A 6,732-nucleotide genomic window follows, 5' to 3' on the forward strand; every position below is an offset into this window, starting at 1 on the left:
CCCGGCTGCGCGCTGGACCACTGCCCGGTGGCAGAGCATCCAGGCCTCCGTGTCAGTGGGGAGTGGGGAAAAGAAAGGGTGGGTGGGAGGAGAGCAAGGGCGGGGTGGAGAAAAGGGGGGAGACTCAGGGGGTCTGCGGAGAGGAAGAGGGGCCAGTTCCCAGACGACTCCCTCTCCTCCTTTTTCTCTCCAGGAACACCCACTTCCCAGGCGCAGAAGCAACTTTCCTTCACCTTGTCCAGGCTTGAAACAGTCGCATCTAATTGGGACTCTCTAGGTAGAGACACAGACCTTCTGGCTTTCTCTCCTTCTTCTCTTTCCTCCTTTTACTCCCTCACTCCGACTGCCTTTCCCCTCTTTTTCTCCCTTCCTCCGCTTACAGGGGTATGTGTATCTGCAGAGTCTTCATTGAGCCAGGAGACCCAGTCAAGAAAGGATGGCTACAGGGACAGCCAGGGAGATGTTGCCGGTGGCTCCTGTATCTGAAATCCTTAGGCAGGGCATGCAAAGGTTGGGGATTTCAGCAGGGACTAGGACAGAAGGGAGGTCGGTGGCTCTAACTTTGATGCTCTGCTGGAGCTCTCAACCTTAGGGAGAGCGGGACTCGGAGTCAGTCCCGGCACTGGCACAACTCTCTGGTCCCGGAGCTGGGAACTGGCTGGCCTCAGGCTGAAAGGAGGGAAAGGCAGAGATGGAGTAGATGGGGACGAGCCAGCTGGAGAGGCCGGTGTGTGCAGCTCTGCCCCACACACACCTCTCAACTGCACATTGGGAGCCCCTGGAGAGGACTTGTGCAGAACAATCCCTGGGTCAGGAGGGAGGGAGACGCTTCTGTCTCCTAGCAACCCTCATCAATCTTCAGGGGATAGCTTCCTCTGAAGGAATGCCATTGGACAGCCCCCGGAGAGAAGCCACGCCTCTTCAAGAATGCTGGGTTGCTGCCTTTTTTTCTTTCTTTCTTTTTTTCTTTTCCGCATTCTTCCAAATTTCTTGGGTGGAATAAGATTAGGAAGGAGTGCTGAATTGTCTTTCTTTTTTATCCTCCGGTGCTGCCACACCCCCCCTCATGTGGCAACTCCCCCCTCACACCCCCCCACCCCAGCCCACGTTAGACTTCGCAAATCCTACTTGTGGTTAATAGGCAGAGTGTTCTCTTTAGAGCCACTTTCTTTCTTCTTAAATTAAATAAATAAAGGAGAACCTTAAATCGGTGACGTAGGCACAAAAGAGAAAAAGGCACACGGAAATAGCTTCAATAGGCTCCGAGCTACAATGAAATCCTAAAGGTAAAATTCCAGGCATCCTTCTATATTTAGAAACACATTGTGTATACATTTCAAAATTGAAACTTCATTGTCATTAATTTTTCAGTCCCGATATACCCCTTCGTGTTCACCAAAGACTGAGTTATTTGAAACGATTAAGCTTAAGATGTTTTAATTCTATATTTATTCTTTAAAATTTAATGTTGGTTTGTTTAACAACTGCCTTCCTTTGTAAGCTAGCCAGACATTTAAACTATAGAAATAATTATGCCACTGATTTTGTGGAGATATTTAGAAGAAAGGTGCATTTATATTTTCTGTTATGAATAAAAAATACAAAAATTTGAACACACTAAAATTATGTTATTAAATAATGAAAGTCTGAAAATGCTAAAAGTTTCCTTCTAATGCCAGCCTTTCTGGAGTACAATAGAATCATTCTCCCTTTGTATTTTATTCTTATTATCTAACAAGTGCTGTTCATTGCAATACATTAGACTTTCCTAAGAGAATTATTACTATGTCCAATAGACAAACTGCACACCAAATAGCAACGACTCAATGGAGAAGATACAAATTTATAGTTGCTTTTTTTAATCTTCCAGTTTTCTTTCTTTCTTTCTTCTTTTCTTTCTTTCTTTCTTTTCTTTCTTTCTTCTTTCTTTCTTTCTTTTTCTTTCTTTCTTTCTTTCTTTCTTTCTTTCTTTCTTTTTTCTTTCTTTCTTTCTTTCTCTTTCTTTCTTTCTTTCTTTCTTTCTTTCTTTCTTTCTTTCTTTCTTTCTTCTTTCTTTCTTTCTTTCTTTCTTTCTTTCTTCTTTCTTTCTTTCTTTCTTTTCTTCTTTCTTCTCTTTCTTTCTTTCTTTCTTCTTTCTTTCTTTTTTCTTTCTTTCTTTCTTTCTTCTTCCTTCTTCTTCTTCTTCCTTTCTTCCTTCTTCCTTCCTTCCTTCCTTCTTCCTTCCTTCCTTCCTTCCTTCCTTCCTTCCTTCCTTCCTTCCTTCCTTCCTTCCTTCCTTCCTTCCTTCCTTCCTCCTTCCTTCCTTCCTTCCTTCCTTCCTTCCCTTCCTTCCTTCCTTCCTTCCTTTCCTTCTTCTTTCTTTCTTTCTTTCTTTTTCTTTCTTCTTTCTTTCTTTCTTTTTCTTTCTTCTTTCTTTCTTCTTGCTCTCATGCTTTTCTTTCTTTTTTATACTATTCTAAGGTTTTATCAAAATTAGTTCAGATTGGAAAAAGTAGAAGAGATCTGACATTTTTCACTTAAAGAACAAAAGTAGCTGTGTTTGCATAAAACAGTGTTATACTGACTGAACAACTTTGCATAATCTGTATGGAGGCTGCTTAATACTCTCAAGATAGCATTATATGGGACCCAAATTCAGAAAAAAAAGATTAGTTATTAGGTCAGAATTTACCAGACATTTTCTCCTCTTCATATACATAACAATGAGAAAGGTAAAGGTTTTTTATGCTGATGAAGTACATTTTCTCCTCTTTCCATGTACACAACAATGACAAAGGTAAAGGTTGCTTATGCTGGTGAAGCATTTTACCAGAATTTGAACCCTTAATTTCCATCACTTTCACTGGGCAGGTTTATTAATCTTATAATATCTGTCTCATCAACTATAAAATTTTGCTTTTCTTCTTAGTTATTCTATGAATTATAAGTTTGATGTAAAGACCAGTTAAGTCTTGGTCACTATTCATCTATAGTTTATAGTTATCAAATGGTATTTAGCTGATGTTAATTATATTTAACTTTCCCTTTTACATTTAATTTTAATCAATCTCTTGGAACATAACTTTTACTTTTAGTGATTATTTGTGTATATATTTCTATGTATTTGCTTATACACATCCATATCTTAAAGGTTATATTAGTATCTACAAGAAAGAAAGCTATATAATATTTTATGCTAAATGATGTATTAATAGAAAATGACACCTTTCCTTTTCTTTCCACCTTACTTCCAAGAAATGAATAGTTTAATGGCTCCTCTTCTAAGCAATTCTAGAAATTCCATTTCTAAATGAACTATTTTGAGTTCCTCTAAGTAGAATGCTCATTTTTTCAAATGTGTGTTTGAATATCTTGATAACTTTTTAGTTTATATTTTATTTGTTTAATTTTACTAAACTCACTTATTAATATTAAAACTGATATATCAATAATACTAGTATTTCTTTGTATTTTTCTTAAAATTAATACCTTTATATTCTGAATTTCTAATATGGGCCAAAAGTGTATTCTCCTTTATTTAAAAATAATGTTGAGAATTTATTTCTGCCATTATCAAATTTTATGCTCTTCATTTCCTAACCACGGTGCAGAGTTCAGTCTCACTAGCATTCTCTCTGGAGCAAACAAATGCTCAATGACAGAAATAGGTTTCTTTGCTTGTTTCTAATACTAGTCAGTAGTGGCTGTTATTTTGACTGCATGTAACATGATCAGGCATCCAATTTGAATACAACTTTTATAGTTTACACCCTCTTTCTGTATATATTAGCAGTGCTCATTTTATTTTTCCCCCATGAGACAAGGTAGAGATTATATGGCTACCAGAATATTCTATTATCTGGCCAGTATATCTTGCCTGAGCCTCTCCTTATTTCATTGGATATTGACAAATTCCTCATTGCTCTTTCACAATGGGGTTTGCTAATTTTTTATTCTTAATAAAAATTATTTTCAACTATATATGTCATATTAAGAATCTTTAATTTACTTAAAAACCTGTTACTAGTCACTTCTTTAAAAATGTCTCCCTTTGGATCATAAAACTATGAAAGTTTGATTTTTAGTTATTTATGCAATATAACATATTTTAGTTTTAATCTTTATTGAATCTTTTTGCAAAGTGACAATTTGCAGAAACTTGTATTTCATTTAGATGGGGTATTTTTTAAACTACACAGATTAGAAAAGAGTTAAAGTTTAAGAAAGTGAGGTTGCAAAGTGCATTTCAGAGTCTTAGTACACCCTAAATGTACAGGAACAGGAGAATTATAGGTGTATATTACTTCACCTCCATAATAGTAAGGGTCGTTGCAGCTTTGCTTCAGGGGAACCATTACTCTGTTCAATGAAAGTAGCTTGAAATAGTGGTCTGCTTTCTAATTTACAGAAAAAAAAAGCACAAGAAATTCTGAATATATTTGTCTCCCAGATGACATAAAGAAAAAAAAAAAGACTGACTTAAAGTGAATTGCAACTGTGACATGTAAAAGTATTCCTGAGATAGCATATTGGGCTCCTATATGCTCCAAGTGAATGTAGTAAACAAAGGGCAGATGATGTGTTTTCATTGATTCTCACCAGGCAGACTTGATGGACTCTGCATCACAGTGCACAGATGGTGGAGAGCATAGTGTTTTACTAATGTAAGTGTTTATGCTGGAGTTGACAGAGAGGTGCTGCAGGTAAAAGAAATGTTTGCCCGGTGCTCTCATCTTTAGAGCTACATCAAATTAGTGGGAGTGTGTGTTTACAGTAATTTGTCAAACTGCAGGGGCATCTCCTCAGAGTTCAGGAAAACATGGTTTAGGAGAAATCTAAGGCAGAGTGTAGTAATAGAGAAGATTCCAATCCCAAAACCTTACTAAAGTTACATCAGATTTGCAAGGAGAAATCAGAAGGGTCTATGGAACCTCAGTGTATGAACTGAATTAGGATCAACAAAGACAGACTTAAGTGATTGGTAAACCCAAGAAAACATGATTTTACACTATTACTGGTCAAAGGAAACTTTTTTTGGAGTCCATGTACATTATTGCACTGGCTTCTATTTGGAGGGATATAAACTTCACTTATTGTTTCACGTGGATGGAAACTAAGGATAAGAAAGTTTTTGTATAGAGAAGGGCCTTTCAGATGCTGGAAAGTGTCCCTTATGATGCTTTTAAAACTAGGAAAGGAGAGAGTTCTACCTTAGATGAACATTGGAATTTTGATTAGTAACATCGTGCTGAACTTAATCCCACCTAAGCCTATATATGTGGGCATGCATGAGCTTACGCATTTTGGACTAAGTTAAAGTGTAGCATTTGATTTTTTATCTGGGAACACTGATGGCACTGGCTTTCCATAACCTCCAAGATCCAAAGGGTAGATAACAATAAATAGAATGTCCATGAAATGGTGATAAATAAAATTGTATTTGTAGTGCTTTATAAGCCTTCTATATGTTAGGCATATAATTACTCTTATCATCACCTTTGATTTTTCTGCATAGTGTGTGATAGTTGTGGGGAGAGTCTATAAATTAAGTCATCATTAGTTCAGTTATTCTAAGAAAACTTTTTTTTTGTTTGTTTTTGGGCCACACCCGGCAGTGCTCAGGGGTCACTCCTGGCTGTCTGCTTAGAAATAGCTCATAGCAGGCACGGGGTACCATATGGGACACCGGGATTCAAACCAACCACCTTTGGTCCTGGATTGGCTGCTTGCAAGGCAAACGCCGCTGTGCTATCTCTCTGGGCCCTGAAAAAACATTTCTATATAACACTTTCAATTTCTCACAAACATAAATTTAAATTTAGTTTTGAAGAATCTATAGCACTAAGTTCTTGCCTTGACCATCACATTCAAATATAATTTGAGCTCAAGATTATAATTTTAGCAGTCACTACCATCATTTTGTATTATTTTGGGGGGGTCACATCCTGCAGTGCTCAGGGATTCCTCCTGGCTCTATGCTCAGAAATCATTCCTGGCAGGCTCAGGGGACCATATAAGATGCCGGGATTCGAACTACTGTCTTTCTGCATGCAAGGCAAACACCTTACCTCCATGCTATCTCTCGGCACCATCATTTTGTATTTTTATTACCGTTTACATTCTTCTCACCTTTCAAAATATGTCAGAGCCTCTACTTTATCTACTTAGTATCCCTAAGTAACATACATTTCCTTTATCTAAATCCTTTCTATGCTTGTGCTCTGCAGCTTTTCTTTAGACTAAAGTCACAGTCTAATAGTTATGATTCTAACAAACATTACCTGTATAAACATTTTTTATGTCGCCCCATTCACAATACAGACCAGGCAAAGATCCTGAGCTGAGGTGTATATGGGGTGCATTTACTGTACCTCCTCTTTCTACACAGTCAGTGTAAAGAATACAGCCTGTGGTAAACATTGGGTGTTGCAGGCGCCTTGCTTCTCAGCATCTCTAGTGGGGAGCAATCCTTCACGAGGAAAAATGGGTAACACGAGCAACCAAATATGAAATATGAAATAATGAAACCACACAGAGTATGTGGGGTCAACACATCTTCTGGCAGAGTGTGACAAGTTTAATTTTTTGAGCAGGGGAATTTATAGGGGTAAAATTAGCCATAGGTGAAGAATAATTATAATCACAAAGCAGAGTACAACAGTAACAATACCTAAACTATGGGTGTGACTGTAAAAATACAAAGGAGAAAGTTACAACTCAAGGTAATTTTGCAAGCTCACTTTAAATACAAAA

At 37.4% G+C, this 6,732-nt stretch overlaps 1 non-coding gene across 1 annotated transcript; it reads right to left on the bottom strand.

Moving 5' to 3' along the window:
* Positions 1–6,275: 6,275 nt before the first annotated feature.
* LOC126032154 (small nucleolar RNA SNORA51) lies at positions 6,276–6,408 on the bottom strand. The gene has a single exon (XR_007503823.1). It is a non-coding gene; the product is annotated as a small nucleolar RNA SNORA51 (small nucleolar RNA).
* Between the last annotated feature and the right edge of the window lie 324 nt (positions 6,409–6,732).

This window comes from Suncus etruscus, chromosome 1, assembly GCF_024139225.1.
Source record: "Suncus etruscus isolate mSunEtr1 chromosome 1, mSunEtr1.pri.cur, whole genome shotgun sequence".
Taxonomy (NCBI): Eukaryota; Metazoa; Chordata; class Mammalia; order Eulipotyphla; family Soricidae; genus Suncus; species Suncus etruscus.